We start from the raw sequence: 17224 nt of genomic DNA on the forward strand, positions 1-17224 counted from the left end.
GTTGCGTTTTTAATTTTTTGAGGAACCTCCCTACTATTTTCCAGAGCAGCTGCACCAGTTTGCATTCTCACCAACAATGCAGAAGTGTTACCCTTTCTCTGCATCTTCGCCAACATCTGTCATTTCCCGAGTTGTTGATTTTAGCCCTTAAGCTACATGTGAGAGGAGTTAAAACCATAAACTTCTGAAAGAAGACACAAGAAAATGTCCTTATGATCTTGGGGATAGGCTAAAATTTCTTAGAAAAAGTGCGGAATGCATTCATCAAAGGAAAAAAATACTTTATTAATATTTAAAATTTCTTGTCAAGTATACCATTTAAAAAGACAGGCATAGACTGAAAAAAATATATGCAATATATACACCTAACAAAACTTTTATTCAGAATACGTTAAAATGTTCAAAAATCAATGAAAATGTACAACTGAATGCAAAAATTAAAGAAGAACTTGGACACTTTCCAGAAGAAAATATCTGTAAGGCTAATAAACATATAATTAGATGTTCATATGCATTAATTCATTATCAGAGAAATGAAAAAAACAAAACAACACAATAAAAATGTGCTGTGGCATATCACTACATACACACTGGAATAGCCAAATTTGAAACTACAGATAATCCAAATGTTGGGAATGGGACAAATGAACCTCTCATACCTGCTTTTCAGATTGTAAAATGTGTGACAACTCTGGGAAGCTGGCAAGTTTAACCAATTCTCTTTTTTTTAATGTTTATTTATTTTTGAGAGACAGAGAGACAGAACGTGAGCAGGGGAAAGGCAGAGAGAGAAGGAGACACAGAATCCAAAGTAGGCTCCAGGCTGAGCTGTCAGCACAGAGCCCAATGAGGGCTAGAATTCACCAACCACCACCAGATCATGACCTGGGTTGGAAGTCGGCTGCTTCACTGACTCAGCCACCCAGGCGCCCCAAGTTTAACCAATTCTTACCCTATGTCCCCTCACCATCCACTTCTAGATGAATATCTACATTAGTTTTCTAGGGCTTCCACAACAAATTATGACAAATTGGGTGTCATAAACAGAAACGTACTGTTTCAGAGTTCTGGATGCCTGAGTTTCGGATCAAGATATTGATAGGGCTATGCTCCCTCTAAGGGCACAACAGAAAGAGCTCTTCAGGCCTCTATCTGGTTTTTGGTGGTTCCTTGGCTTATAGAAATTCTCCAGTCTTCTCATGGCATTTTCCCTGTGTGTGTACCTGTGTCCAGCCCCCCTTTTATAAGGACACCAGACATATTGGTTTAGGCACTACTCTCCTCCAGTTAGGACCTTATCTAAATGAACTATAAATGCAGCAATACTATTTCCAAATAAGGTTACATTCTGAGATACTGGGGGTTAGGACTCTAATGATATAAATTTTGAGAAACACAATCCAAGCCATAACAATACCCAACAGAAGTAAATGCAGTCACATTTAAGGTTGTTCATAGCCATTTAATCCACAATAGTCAAAACTGAAAATAATGTCCAACAAAGAATGGACCAATAAAATGCCATATAGTTATACAATGGAGTATCAACTGATGATTAAAACAATAAAAGAAAATGATTACTGCGCTTAACAATAGGGGTGACTTTCAGGAACATTATACATAGCACCCCTTGCCTATGGGGGATTCCTTCCGAGATGAAGACCCCTAGTGGATGCCTGAAACTGCAGATAGTGCCAAACTCCGCATATACTAGGTTTTTCCTATACATAGCTACCTATGATAAAGTTTAATTTATAAACTAGGCACTTTAATAAAAGTTATGTGAATGTGGTCTCCTCTCTCTCTCTCATTCTCTTTCTCTTTCTCTCTCTCTCAAAATACCTTGTTGTCTTATATCCACCTTTCTTCTGATTATGTAAGATAATAAAATGCCTGTGTGATGGAATGAAATGAGGTGAATGATGTAGGCATTGTGACATGGGGTGAAGCCACTACTGACCTTCTGACAACACTCAGAGGGAAGATCCTCTCCTTCTGGACCATGGTTGACCTCAGGTAACTGAAACCATGGAAAACAAAACCGTGGCTAAGAGGGGACTATTGTATAGATCAAAACAAGTTAGACATAAGAATCATACACTCTGACTCTTCTTATATAAAGTACGTGTAAACTATAGATATTTTTAGCATTTTATTTATTTTTGAGAGGAGAGTGCATGAAGAAGGTAGGGGCAGAGAGCAAGAGAGGGACAGAGGATCCAAAGCTGGCTCTGCTCTGACAGCAGCAAGCCCAATGTCGGGCTCAAACCTACAAACCATGAGACCATGACCTGAGCCAAAGCCAGATGCGCACCGAACTGAGCCACCCAGGTGTCCCTGAACTATATAAACTTTTATATCAACAATCACAGGTTGATGGAAACTGTGAAGCGAGGACCCATACCGTAGAAGTGGTGTGACAGTGAAAATTAACAGGGGAAACCTATGGGGAAACTTTGTGGGTTAAGGAAACATTCTGTCTTCATCTGGGAACTGGTCACTCTCTCCAGAGAACATGCAAAATTAATCAAGATGTGATTGAAATGTATGTATTTTACTCTGTATATCGTATCTAGGAAAGGCTTTAAGGAAAAAGATAACAAAAACTATCCAGAAGGACTGGCATGCTTTAACTCAGAGTCTGCTATATTGATAAAAATCTTGCTAAAATTCTTGCTAAAACAAAAAAAAAATAGCTTATTTGGAGAATGCTTAATAAAATCTACCTAGCAGGGGCTGGTTAATCCAAAGCCTCCAAGTCTAGCTGGCATAAACCTGGGGACACATTGTCTTACGTGTTAATGCTGCAGGCTCAGAACGAACAGAATCTGGTGATTGTATTACTAACTGCATCATCTCCTAAGTGCCTACTTTTATTTCATGCTTCTGAATAGTATAAACAAAGACAAGAAGGAGGGTGAGGAGGAGGGTAAGAAAGAAGGAAGGAGGAAGAGGAAATTAAAAAGAAAGACAGATATATATTTTTTTGCTGAATACCTCAGGAGACACATTGACACACAAGAGATAGCTCAGAGAACCAGATCATATCAGTTGGTTTCTCAGGAAAGCAAAGTTTTGGGGCTTTCACCCAAAATAAAACCACCTGCAATATTTACAGAACTGTGAAATAATTGAGTTTAATTAATATTAATGATGCTTGAATTCCCAATCCTCTGTGTTTCCTGTTTGAAAAAATAAGACTATGGCTATATATATTTTTATACATATTTTTAAAGAATACTCTTATGCCACACACAGAGGCATTTGAATCCCATAAACAGGATTTCAAATGTGGGATTGTGGAGTCCCCTTAGCTAAGCCTTCCCTTGGCCACTCAAAAATGAGGTTCAAACCACCTACCTATCAATCCTAATTAGGTCACCTGTAGCTAGTGCCACTTTTTCATGATTGTTCTTGTTTCCCCATTTGCCCCCCTTCACCCCCAGACCAATTCTCCACCCCTCTCTGCCTGATCTGTATCTCTAGAAGCTGATACACAGAGACTTTTATAATAATAATGATTATTATTATTGCTGTTGTTGTTTATTTTCCTGACCTCTGCACTTGGTCAGTGTCTCCCTTCATTCAAGGGTAGTTTCCACATGACAAGGATTATGCTTACTTCACTTTCTACTTTATGTCTAAGACCTAGAACAACAATGCATAGGATATCATAAACTCTAAAGTATTTCGAGGCGCCTGGGTGGCTCAATCAGTTAAGCATCCAACTTCAGCTCAGGTCATGATCTCATGGTTCATGGGTTCAAGCCCTTCGTGGGGCTTTGTTCTGAGAGCTAGCTCAGAGCTTGGGGCCTGTCTTCTCATTCTGTGTCTTCCTCTCTGTCTGTCCCTTCTCTGCTCACACATTCTCTCTCTCTCTCTCTCTCTCTCTCTCTCTCCAAAATAAAAATAAAACACAAATTTTTTAAAAAAATATTTGTTGAATATTGAAGAATGTCTAAATAAATGAAGATGTAAGTGAAAAAGCAGTAATGTGTTTTGGGGGGCCAATTTTACTAGTGAAACAGGAAATAAATCCACTTCTTTATACTCAATTTATAGTTATGTGAAAAGCTAATTTAAATAGCAAGGCAGAAGTAACAAATGCAAATGCAATGAGAGAAATAGAAAATCACCATTAGAACAACACAGTAATAATTGCTCCAGGCAATTGATGAATGCTAAAATTAGTAGGTGGTGCATTAAGAGAAACAGGAGTTTGTACAGCCTTAAAGTATCTCCTGCAAAATACTTAATTACTGTGCTGGCTTTCACATACATTTAGAAATTCTTTGACACTACTCCTACAAGGTAAAGCTCATTTCACCTCCTGTTGAGTGTGGGCAAAAGTAGTTTGTTGCTACTAATGGACAGAACATTCTCTCAGCCCTCACTTTATCTGTTGCAGGGGTACTCTGTGCAATGTAAGATGTTCAGAAGCATCTCTCTCTTCTACCCACTAGATGCCAATAGTAGAAGCCTCTCCCATCTGTGGAGACTTAATACGTCTCCAGACATTACTGAGTATTTTCTGGGTCACAAAAGCACCCCTGATTGAGAATTGCTGGGTAGAGTATAGAAAGGGAAAAACCTGGAAAAAAAACATCCAAACCCAGCAATTAACATTAATATCACCAGTGACACATTGTGTTGACAACATGTACTCCCTGATATAATGAGATGAGAAAGGTAAACAGTCTGAAATCAGAAACTATCAGACAAATCCAAATTGAGGTATGCTATGCAAATTTATCTGACAAGTACTCTTCAAAAAATGGCAAGGTCATGAAAATAAAACAGGAAAAACAGGGGGGAAATTACAGATTGGAAAAAACTAAAGAGACATCATGATTAAATACAACATGGTATCCTGTATTGGATCATGTAACAGAATAACATATATTAGTGAAAAATAATTGGTGAAATCTGAGTAAGTCTGTAGTTAGTAGTATTATACCGATGTAAGTTTATTAGTTTTGATAAATGTACCACAGTTAGATAAGATGCTAATATAAGGGAAGGAAGGGTAAACTGGAACTGTCTTTATTACATTCACAATCCTTCTGTCAATCTAAAATTATTATAAAATAAACGTAAATGAGGAAAATCAAGTAAGCTAGTGATTACTAATTGTAAGTGAGTGGTAGAGAACACTGTCCAATCTTTCTCTCTCTCAGTATGCTCTTTACATCAATATATTTCCCTGGCCCTATATTTCCAGTACACTTTGCCAGTCCAAATTCATAATTCAGCTTATGCTTTGAGTGACTTGGGTTCTATATTTTATTCCAGTTCCACAACAGCCTCACTCACTAGGTAAACAAGATGATAAAATTTCCAAGCCTCGGGCTGAGACAAATAATTGAGCAAAGTTTCCTCTAACTCAAGTACAATTGATGGAAATCTCTCAGAAGCAAATTACTTCCATTTATCCCCAACTTCACTGTCTTTTCTAATGTCTATCTGATGCTGCAGGCCTTCTGGCAATGGAGCCTCATTTGATGGAAAGTCTTATGTTGCTTTGAATTTTTCCTTAGTGATACAATTTGTGGACAGGCTGCACAAGGAGATCACCTAAATTATGAGGGGCAATAAGCTTTTGTAACTGAAAAGCTATCTCTCTCATAATGGAAATACAGGAAGTATCAGTTACGCAAGGTGAGGGCTAGGGAAGTGCACCATAGTTTCAGTCAGGGCAACGAGTATCTAATAAAGCTATATTCACTTTGACAGAAAATATACTAGCCATGATTCCAAAACCTCCACTTAGTTCCCAAAAAATTATGCCCACAGGGTGCCTTGACTGGTCTTCTCTAGTGCTCTGGCCTGGATCATACCTGGACCTTATGGAGACTTAAATTCAATATTTTTTCTCAAGTCCTTGCTAGAGGAAATTTGAATAACATGTTCACAGATTGCCTGTGCTCCTCAGCCCCAGCCCAAAGTCCTTTATGAGCAGGAGAGGAGCATAGACATTTTTGTTCCACACTTTACTATGTCTCCTTGAACATAACAGAGTTTACCTGAGGTTAGAGAACCCCTGAACTCTCTCTTAGGAGCCTTGTGGAGGAAAGATAGGTGTGTAGCCAACATTTTCTGCCTGGCAATCTTCAACAAAAGGGTTCTAAGAGCTGTCAATGACCTCATGAAGTCATTAGTCCAATGGAGAGCTGACACACAGATGTAAGAGATCTGTGAGCTTGGTCCATCACATTTGGGCATGTGAATGTCTAAATCTTGGATTTTCCCAACTATTAAATTATTAAAAACATAATATCTAAATAATATTAAAATTATTTTTTATAGAAAAGAAAAAGATAAATTTAAAAGTAAAACTAACTATAATCTAAACATGAAATAAAAGTCTAAACATGAAATAGACTTTAGAAGCCATTAAGGAAAAAAAGTATGAGATTTGATTTCATAAATATTAAAAATTTGGGTACTCTCAAAGGCATAGTATAAATAATTTAGTTATAATGTGGGAAAAAATTGTGAAATTTTATGTGATGAACAAATAATATTCATAATATGTAGAGAGTACCAATATATCAATGAAAAAAGAAAAATCAATAGGTTTGGTAGCAGATATGAAGAAGCAATTTACATATTAAAAACATAAATGTTCAATAAACATTTAAAAGTATAATTAATTTTATAAATAATCAAATAAAATTTAAGTAAAATAAATATTTAAATAAAAATTTAAACTACAGTGGGAATTTTTTCTTGACACAAAAGACAAAAACTAAAAAGAATACTGGTATCAATGTAGTAGTAGCAGAACAATTGAAGCTATTACCTATTTTTAGCAGAGGTGTAGATCTATTTAAATTAAAAGTGATATACTCTGTACAAAATTAAATTTATACAAATATCTTGAAGACAGTTTACCAAACAATCAAAACTTAAAGTTAGCATGTTTTTTACACTAAGCATTTCTACCTACACCAAGGATCCTTACAGATATATTTACATGAATATGGGCAAATGATAATAAAATCAACACCAAAGAAAGCCATGGGACTTACAAAATGAAATATATATATATAAATTTGATATAGTACCTGATATTATGTAAATATATCTTGTAAATAACTATTTTTGTTTTTACAAAAATATTAATTTTAGTGAGGATTATAGGAGTCAACAAAAATAAAATCTGTTTCTCACACGAGAATGGTTAAAAAAATCACACTACATCCATATTGGCATGATTGGTGTTCTATAGGTATTTGTCAAACAAATGATTACTTCTGGTTGTAATGGGATATTTGGCTTTATAATGTGGTTTTCTGCAAACGCTGGATGATTCTTGAATATCTGCTAGTCTTTACTTTAAAGCAACAGCGTTCACTCACCATTTCCCTCTGCTGCAACTTGCCTTTGGACATTGCTAGGGAAGCACAGGAGGGGAGCCAGAAACTATCTGCTGGGTGTGGGGATTTCCCTAACCTCAGGGGTGATACTAAATACCTGAGTCGCGATTCTGACTCCCCAAACTCATGCAAAACACCCTAGTGCTCTATGGAGCAGCTGTGATGACCCCCAGACTCTCCACAGAAGATGACAGTTACTCTCAGGGTTTTCTGTTCTACCCCTCATATTTATCAGTTATCACTGCCACTGGCTCTATATTTCTGTCTATAACTTCCATGGCTCATTTACATGTTGGATTGTATATTTCTATGGATGTTTTGCCATATATAGGGATTTGATTTGTTTCTTATTTTTCATGTCTTGTTCACCAGGAGCATGCATTTTCCCCCCCCTGAGCTATCACTGATTCACTGATTCCAAGTGCTGGAAAAAAAGAAAGGAGGCTTTCTTAAGGATGGCTGAATAGCATTTGGGGAATGTAGATCTGCTCTTAGGGCAATTTCACATCTATCTATTATTGTATCTCTGGCAATATCTATTGATTATTAAAGTTTAGTCCAGGAAACCTTAAGGGTCCCCCAAACCCTTTCAATGGGCCCATGAATTCAAAATCATTTTTAATGTAGTGCCAAAGAGGTGTTTGTAGAATATTTTTTTCACTGCCATTATCTCACAACTGTACCGTAGGGTCTTCTAGAGGCTAAATGACATATGATATCATCATAAATTGCATGCAGAACAAGTAACATTCAGCTATCTCCTGGTAAGCCAGATGTTAGAAATATTTGCAAAATGGTGAAGCAACGCCAATGTTCTCACTATTTTTTTTCTTTTGAAAAACATTATAGCTAACTTTTGTAAAACTTAGAATTTATTTTAATATCAAATTGGTTTATAATTTTTAAAATAAATAATTAGTGTATTAATACATGTCAGATTTAATTTCTAATACAGAAAATATGCAGAAACAAGGTTTTAGATGTGTTCGGTAATTTTGAAAAAGCTAAAGAAAACTTCAGCCAAAGGTTTTAGAACTGCTTCTCTGGAGAATAGTCTTAATTCTTCCTTGAAAGTGAGCTGGCAAAGTGTTCCTAAATGTGGAGAAGTTACCATCTACTTGGTCCAAGTACTGTGTCCTGCTTACCATGTCCTGCAGGTCCTAGATTGACCCAGACTATCTACTGCCTCACTAGCATAGTAAACTAGGACATTGCTCTTCTCTGATTCCACTCCATCACCTATTCCTGCCTCTCCTGCCTGTGAATCTTTTTCCCCAGGGAATCCTCTGTGGTTTTACCGATTAACTATTTATCTCTGCTTGAGGGCCAGAAAGGTCAATAAAATGCAGTCAATTACATAATTAATTTTATGAATACTGGAAAGTCTCATGTCAACACTCATTCCCTATATGTTATTACATCTTCTTGATGGTGCTTCTCAATTCTTTTTCAAAAAAAGTATTAAATTATTCACCTTATATGTATAATTATGTATTTTAATTTTAAATTATGTATGGAATAATAAAATAATAATTTTGAAACAATACACACCTATAACTAAAGATGATTTGTATAAAATCTTAGTCACTTATTCCAGAGAAAGTTATACCAATACACATGCCCATTCGCAGCATATGAGAAACTGATCTCCTTGCACCTCCTCATAATTAAATGGTTTGATTTTAAAAAATCCAATTTGGTTGGGAAAAGATATATTTCTTTGTTGTTTAAAGTTTCATTCTTTGGTTATTGGTGTGATTGAACATTTTCCTCAATGACAAGCCTATGTGAGTCTTTTGTCTTGTTAAATAATATGTGACCATCCTACCTATAAACTTTAAGGCTATTTTTTCACTTAGATTATTTTTTCCCATGTTATCAATATCTCTTTGGCCATCTGCATTACTTTGATAGGAATGCTTTAAAAAGTGCCATAAACTGGATGTCTTAACAGAAATACATTATTACAGTTCTGTAGATTAGAAGTCTGAGATCAAGGGGTGAGCAGGATTGCTTCCTTCTGAGTCTGTGAGGGAGACTGTCCGAGGCTTCTCTCCTTGACGTCTAGATGACCATTTTCTCCCTGTGTCTTCACATTATCTTCTCTCTATACACATTTCTGCCCAAATCTTTCCTTTTTAAAATGACCCAGTTGTTTTGGATTAGGACCCATTCTAATGGCCTCACTTTAACTTAGTTCTCCCTATTAAGACCTTATCTCATGCTGAGCGAAGTAAGCCAGGCAGAGAAGGACAGAAACCATATGTTTGCACTCATAGGTCTAACAGGAAAACAGGAGAGACCTAATGGAGAACCAGGGGGAGGGAGGAGAGAGAGAGAGAGTTGGGGAGAGAAAGGGATGCAAAACTTGAGAGACTATTGAATGCTGAAAATGAACTGAGAGTTGAAGGGGAAGGGGGAAGGGGGAAAAGAGGTGATGGTGATGGTGGAGGGCACTTAAGGGGAAGAGCACTGGGTGTTATATGGAAAACAATTTGACAATAAAATATTATGAAAAAAAATAAATAAATAAAACATTTTTTTTAAAAAGACCTTATCTCCAACTAAGGTCACATACTTTGAGTACTGGGGGTTAGGACTTCAACATATGAACTCTGAAGGGCTACAAGTCAATCCATAACACCATTCTTGAACTGAAGTTTTGTCTTTATTTGTAACTATTAGATTGATTTCTTGAGATTAGGCATAATGATTATTAATTTTGAGATCTTTGCTGCATACTCTCAAAGTGATAGCTTGCCTTTCTGTAAAAGAAACAACTTTCATTTACAGTTGGAAAAGAGACTTTATAAGAAGTACCTTTAGTCCACTGACAAGAATAAAATCAATAACATAAAGGGAAGGATAAGAAACCAGAGGTAATGTCTTGTCTTGTGTCATATCCTGGTAGGAAAGGGGAAAAATTATGGCTCTGGGTTGCAGAGGGTATTGGGAAAAAAACCACAGGGACAGAGAATATCCAAGGATACAAAACTTCCAGGGTAGATTATGCTTGCATTTATTCACCCTTCCTCAAGGGAGGCCTCTTCTCAAGACTGAAAGTTTGCTGTGAATATTTCTTCCTGATAGACTATAGTCTGTCCTTACTGAGAGCTCTGGAAAGAAGGTGTTCTTCTCAAGGGCTGGAAAAGTGAGCCCAGGGGAATCTGGCAAAGAAATGGAACTTCCAGGTGAAGTATCTCCTGCTGGTGGCAAAGACCATCTCTGAGGAACCATGCACTATCTGCTTCACACTACAGATCTATCCTGGGTCCTGCTCATTTCACATCCATTTTCCAGTGGACAGAATCTAATTAAGAAACAATTTAGAATAATTAGAAGCCATTAATGAATAAAAGGTACTTAATCATTCTGCCAGTAATTTAGTAAGAGCTGTGCCTTTGCTAATTAGGAAGTAAAGCATCCGCCTGAACCTAGAGCTACCCAACAACATGCCAATTTTGTGGCACAGACTCAAATGGCATAGGTACGTGGAACAGAAGTCACTGGGCAAGTGGGGGTCAAGTACTGTCTCCTACTCTGTGGAGGTAAGACATTGGTGCTGGTGAGGCTGCCAGAGCAGAGGGAAGGCACGGAAAGGTACTAAGGATTCCAGGTCACCAAGTCCTAACCAGAAAGCAGGCACTGTTCCAAGGGTATTGCAGTAACCTGTATGGTACATGTTGTTACCCTCCGTTTTAATATGGGGACACTATGTCTATGGGAGAAGCTGAGAGACTAATAGGAATAGCTACTATTAATAATCCAAACCTGACTGATTTCAAAACTTGGAACTTACCACTTTCCATCACCACTTTGGAAACCTTGAGACAATAATCAGTTAGCGAGGGCAAGTTCCTATTGTTGTTCTGTTTCCTGCCTAATTAATGTTGGGTTAATTGAGAGGTGCAGCTTTTTTGTACTACTAGTGATTTTTCTGTTAAGTCAGCTATGATGGTCCTGATTGGATTTTCCCTGTTTTTGAGGAGGAAAGAAACAAAAATAGTTTAGCTTCATTCCAGTCAACCTGTTTAGGAAAGATCCTCAGCCATGTAGTGAAATATCCTTAGTTAAAATGACAGTGATTAGATTTCTTAAAACAGCTCCAACAAGTAAAGAGCTTGGAATTCATTACCTCAGTCTTACAACAGGAAAAATCTAGCCAAACTGAAAATCAGCTTTCCCTGGGACTATTAGAGATTTGAGGTCAGGGAGAAAATGACCTGAAACCTGTAAGATCAGCTGCACCCAGTGAGATAGGGCACCCAAGGTCTGCTCACCTGGTTGAAAAGTCATTGGAATCATAAAATAGAAAAATAACCACTTACCTAACTAGTAATTTAACTAATCGATGAATGCTGAACACAGTTTAGCATAATATAAGAAAAATAAGTGTACCTTCTGTTGACATTGGTGAGGAGACATTGTCACAGACTTTCTCTCCAGGAACTCCACTTGATTCTTGCAGTGGGAATATCAGAAAGTTCCCCCCATTTCCCTAACAGGAGCCAGGGATGAATGGTTATTGTATCATTATAGACTTTCCCAGCCTTCTTCCCAGCAAAAGCACACTCCCCAGGTGAGGGTCTTCACCAGAGGGTAATACAGAAACCTTATTCTAAAGAAGAGGGGAGGGAAAAATTTGCCCCACTTCAGACCCCTCCAACATTTATGACCCAGTTAAGGAAAAAATAATAAGAAATACAATCAACAGGGGACAAAAATTCAAGGTTATAAATTGAAGATGAGGGAACAAAAACATTTCTGAAGATCACACCCATGAAAAATTGTCCTGGTAAAAGATATTATCTGAGGATTATAGAATGATCCCCCACCCAACACTTTGCCACTACACCAATAAGCTTCCAGTACAGTAACAGTTCACAATAATATTTGCATAACAAAAGCAAGGACCATAAAAACATGACTCTCTCTGAGGAGTAGAACAAGAGGAAGCCCCTAAGCCAAGGACAGCAACATCAACAAAGACACTACAGGAATCCTTAGCCTCTAATACCTATAGCTACAGCCAACATTAAATCTGACCCATCTCTTAGAATAACATATATCCTCATACTGAGCTCCTAAAACCTCACACACATCATGTTTTCTTTTCAACCAAAATGTATAATACATGTTGAAGGGCAATATACAACACAGTTGAAGACATAAAGTTGTCTTTGTAAGTAGGCTCATATATGTCACAGATGTTGACTTATCACAGAATTTAAAATAACTATGATCAACATATTAAAGGCTCTAATGAAAAAGTAGACAAATGCAGGAATATCTGGGTAATTCTAGCAGAGAGATAGAACCTCTAGGAAAAGAAATCAAAAGGAAATACTATAAATAAAATATAATTTTAAAATGTAAATAAAAGTTCTTTTGGCTGGATTCATAAGCACATTTGACAAACAGTAGAAGAACCAATGAACTTGAAGACAGTTCAGGAAAAATTTCCCAAACTGAAACACATGAAAAACAGAACAGAACATCCAAGAATTGTATGACAAGTTCAAAATGTTGTAACACATGTATAACAGAATGAAGAAGAAGAAGAGGAAGAAGAAGAAGAGGAGGAGGAGGAGAAGGAGGAGGAGGAGGAGGAGGAGGAGGAAAATAATAAAGCGGAAATAATATTTTTGAGTGTTAGTATCCAAGAACTTTTAAAAATTAATGACAGACATCAAAATACTGAGACATAATCGAATGGTTAAGCTCAGAGAACACCAATAAAGATGAATTAAAAACTAATGATAAGTAAAAGCATACCTGGGCACATAGCATATTCAAACTGCTGAAAAACAAAGACAAAGAGAATATCTTGAAAAAAGCCAGAGGAAGATTTTACCTATAGGTAAATAAAAATACACATTACAGGGGACTAACTTCTTATTCAAATAAATGTTCAAGCAAACAGTGTGGTGTGAAATATTTAGTGTTGAACAAAAAAAAAAAAAAACAATGACAAAACCTCTAATTCTATACCCAAGAAAACTATCTTTTAAATGTGAAGTAGAAACACTTTATCAGAAAACCAAATATCAAGAGAATTCATCACAAGAAATGTCCACGGAAGTTCTTCAAAAAGAAAAATATGCAGTTCAGAAATTTGAACATACATGCAGAAAGAGTGACAGAAAAGTAGCAAAGATAAAATATTTTTTAAACACTGAATTGTTTTTAAAATGATAGTGGTAACACTCCAGATAATCTGGGCCATGTATAAGCCAGGGTTGTCTCTCCCTGAAGCTTATCTGGCCCAAGTAGTTTCCTCAGCACAGAATACTTTTCTCCAGCATCTCCTTTGTGGCTTGACACACCACCACTCATCCTGCAAAACTTAGCCTCCTTATCTATCAGTTATGCTATGCCATATTTCCTGGTGGTCTTTTGTTCCCTGTTTTGTAGGGGTTTTGTAGAAATAGTAGTTAAATCATGTCTTGTGTTTGGGGGAATCCTGCAGTCTTGATGGGTATCGTGAACATACCTCCTTTTATGAATGAAAAAGGCTAATACTTTGGTCTCAGCCTCCCTTGTAGACTTTGCCTGTTGCATCCATAGTCTCATAGAACTGTGACTCAGAGAAACTGAGTCAAAAGGAACTAGACAGGGAGATAATGCTGACAGTGGTAGCCATAACAAATAGGGCCATTGACAAAGAAGTGTTGGTGGTCAGACTGGTTGCACACTCTGCTTTACCTTCAGATCTTTCAATAATGCCTGCCTAAAGTAAGTGCCTAATTATGTTTTATTGAATTCATGAATGAATGAGGAAATGGAGCTTCTAATGGTTGGTGGCAGCAGTGCTGTTTCATTTCTCAAACTAGTTATGGTCTGGGTTTAGGTAGTGTTCCAAAGCTACTTCCTGAACCCCACTTCCCTGGTCCATCCAGCAGTTCTAAGAGTCATCCAAATCTTTTTAGTAAACATTTCTACTTAGATTTGGCTCCAGTTTCCTGAAGAGAGAAATCTTAGCCAAAGCATTTTATATGACTTCTATCCTCAGGGAGAGAGAACCAGTCTCAGCTGATGCACAATTACAACCTACATATACAAGTTTCCATATTTTGTCTACAGAGATCTCTGAACAAATCTGCATCTTCTCCTCAGCTGAGTTGTCCTGATGGTAAGGATTGTGTATTTGTATCTTTTTATTGCCAACACTTAAGACTGTTTGGGTTCATTATGAAGTCTTGGTTGATGTTCTTAATAGTAATGTGAAATAATGACATGCAACTGATAAGATATACTAATTGCTACTGTTATGTACCTCCTGCTAATGAAGCTGTATAACCCAATTCTGGACTGGGCTAGGCATTTTCACTGGGATATTTAGTGCCACATTCTATGGAGATAAGAAAGAGGTATAATATCTTGTCCATTGGTGAAGACTGAAGACAAGCACAACTAAAAGGGATTAAACCATATGATATAAAACAGCAAATAAATGAATAAGAACCTATGTGAATGTTAGAACAGAAAGGAAAGAACAAACTTTACTTAATAGATTACTGTGTTAGAAGCTGTGTTATATCCCTTACCTATGCTAATCTCTTTTTTTTCTTCTTGAGAATGATTTCCTGCCATTATTTTCCTTAATCCACTTAAAATAATCTATGAGATTAAGCCTCATTGACATAGTTGAATATAATATTAATTTTCACTAAACTTATTTTTATGAACTGCAAGATCACATCTGTTTTGTTTAACACTATATCATATAAAAGATACACAGTTAACATTTCTAGAACTTATTAATTATTTTAACTCTGTTATTTGCTTTGTAGTCATCTTGGGTTACTGAGCTCTTGTCTCTGAACCTCAGTTTTCTCATCTATAAGAATGAATATAGGATAATGACATGTTTTAGGTACTCAGTGAATGTTCTCAGTCTCAGAGTACAATTAGTAAAGATAATCTAACAAGGATTTGTAGATCCATCTATCACTGAATATGTAATCTAGACCCAGTTCCTTGACTTTATCTGTATGTCTTAAAGAAAGTGTAGGGTCTCTTATGTCTTTTGGCTTTTCCTGCTCAATGGATCGTTCTCAAACTTAAAAACTGTTGGCCCCATTTTCAGCTAAGAGCCATTCTATAAACTAGAGACTAGCACTGAAAAAGATGAAAGAGGACAGAAATGTTGGCTATTTATTTAAATGTCAGCTATTAAGCCCTTTCATATTTGTTCCTCAGCTTTTCTACCAAGAAAAATCTCTGAGCCAATGTGGGATGGGGGTGATAAAAACAAGGAAGTAAGTTGATGTGGTTCTGTCCTCCACTGGTTGACTTCCTTATGGAGATGGCAGCACTCCTTTGCAAATACTCCTTCTACCTGGTCTATATCTGCCCAATGTACACTGAGCTTCAGGCTCTGGACTGATAGTTCTGCCAGACCAGGTGTGGCTGCTTCTAAGATGGACATCCCCTCTGCTCACCAAAGTGCAAGCCTCTGCCTTCCAGTTAATAAAATGTTAATTACTTTAGTTTCTCACCACTTAAAGTTGAGTGCAACATGCTAATTTATGCAACCCCTCTGACAGTTCAATTAGTCTCCCAGTTCCTCTCCCCTCCTGAATCTTTCCCTAAGAAAGTATCCAGGTTTATGAGGCAGGGGAACTTTTTAAATGTTTATTTGTTTATTTTGAGAGAGAGTGAGAGTGCACATGAGCAGAGTGGGCCAGAGAAAGAGGAGAGACAAAGACTCCGAGGCAGAGCATAGAGTCAGATGCTTAACTGGCTGAACCATCTGGACACTCTGAGGCAGGGGAACTTCTGCATCTTCATGGTGATATGAGGAAGGAGAGGGGATACATGGTCTCTACATGATTTGCCTTGTTCTCCTGTTCCTGGTGTGACCTGATAAACACTGATGATGCCAGGTATAGTTGGGTGGGCTTGTGGACCATTTCTATGCCAACATAGTGCTCCTAGAGGGTCTCCTTCACTGTTTTGGCTCCATCTGGAGCCAGGTGACTTTTAACCAGTCATTTTTATCCAGTTTGTTGTCTCAGTGAAACACTCTCTATGCTCTACTGCAGGGTTTATTCCTCAGCTTCAGTGTGTCCCACATTAGGACACAGTTTCTCAAAGAGAGGGCTACAGCAAATTCAGGGGAACACATGGTAAGATCATGGTGCACTCCCTTTCTGTGGCTAAACCCCAGCTTTGCAAAGGGCAGCTAAAAGGGTCTCAGAACTTAAAGATGCATTCGAGAGACGCCTCTACTATTCTAACACACCCCATCCTTTCTAAGAGCTATTTATTTTCAAGTATCAGGAGAGGAGATATATAGCTGACTACAACCTATGTGAATACTAGCAAAAATATCAATTTCTAATTAACATATATTAACATAAAATGGCCTATGTAAAGTCTCTGTGATTGCCATCACAAATAAGGTTTTGTCCAGGAGCTGACTCCTTAGTAAAAAAGACTCAATAAAGACATAAGAATGAATAAAGTATGTTCTACCATATACTATTAAGGCCACCCTTGTGAGTTTTAGTGCTCCCCACAATATGAGATTTTATTCTCACAGAGGACAGATGGCATAATATCAAATTTCACACTGAGTTCCAAATAGCCAGGGATTGGCAATATTGGGTCCAAGTCTGCTAAGAGAGGTATGAGCAAGTTAGGGTCCAAGGGCTTACTTTCAAACTTCTACCAGAACACTTATTTTTGCATATTGAAGAAGTTCAATCTTCTTAAATTTTTTTTTTAAAAAGTGTTTTAGAAATTTAGAAATTTTAGAAATCTAATGTGCTATATGGCCATCATTTCTTCTATTTTTGGACCCTGTTTTATAATAATATATCTCCCTGTTATCTTTATTA

Source organism: Suricata suricatta, chromosome 3 (assembly GCF_006229205.1).
Source record: "Suricata suricatta isolate VVHF042 chromosome 3, meerkat_22Aug2017_6uvM2_HiC, whole genome shotgun sequence".
Classification (NCBI taxonomy): domain Eukaryota; kingdom Metazoa; phylum Chordata; class Mammalia; order Carnivora; family Herpestidae; genus Suricata; species Suricata suricatta.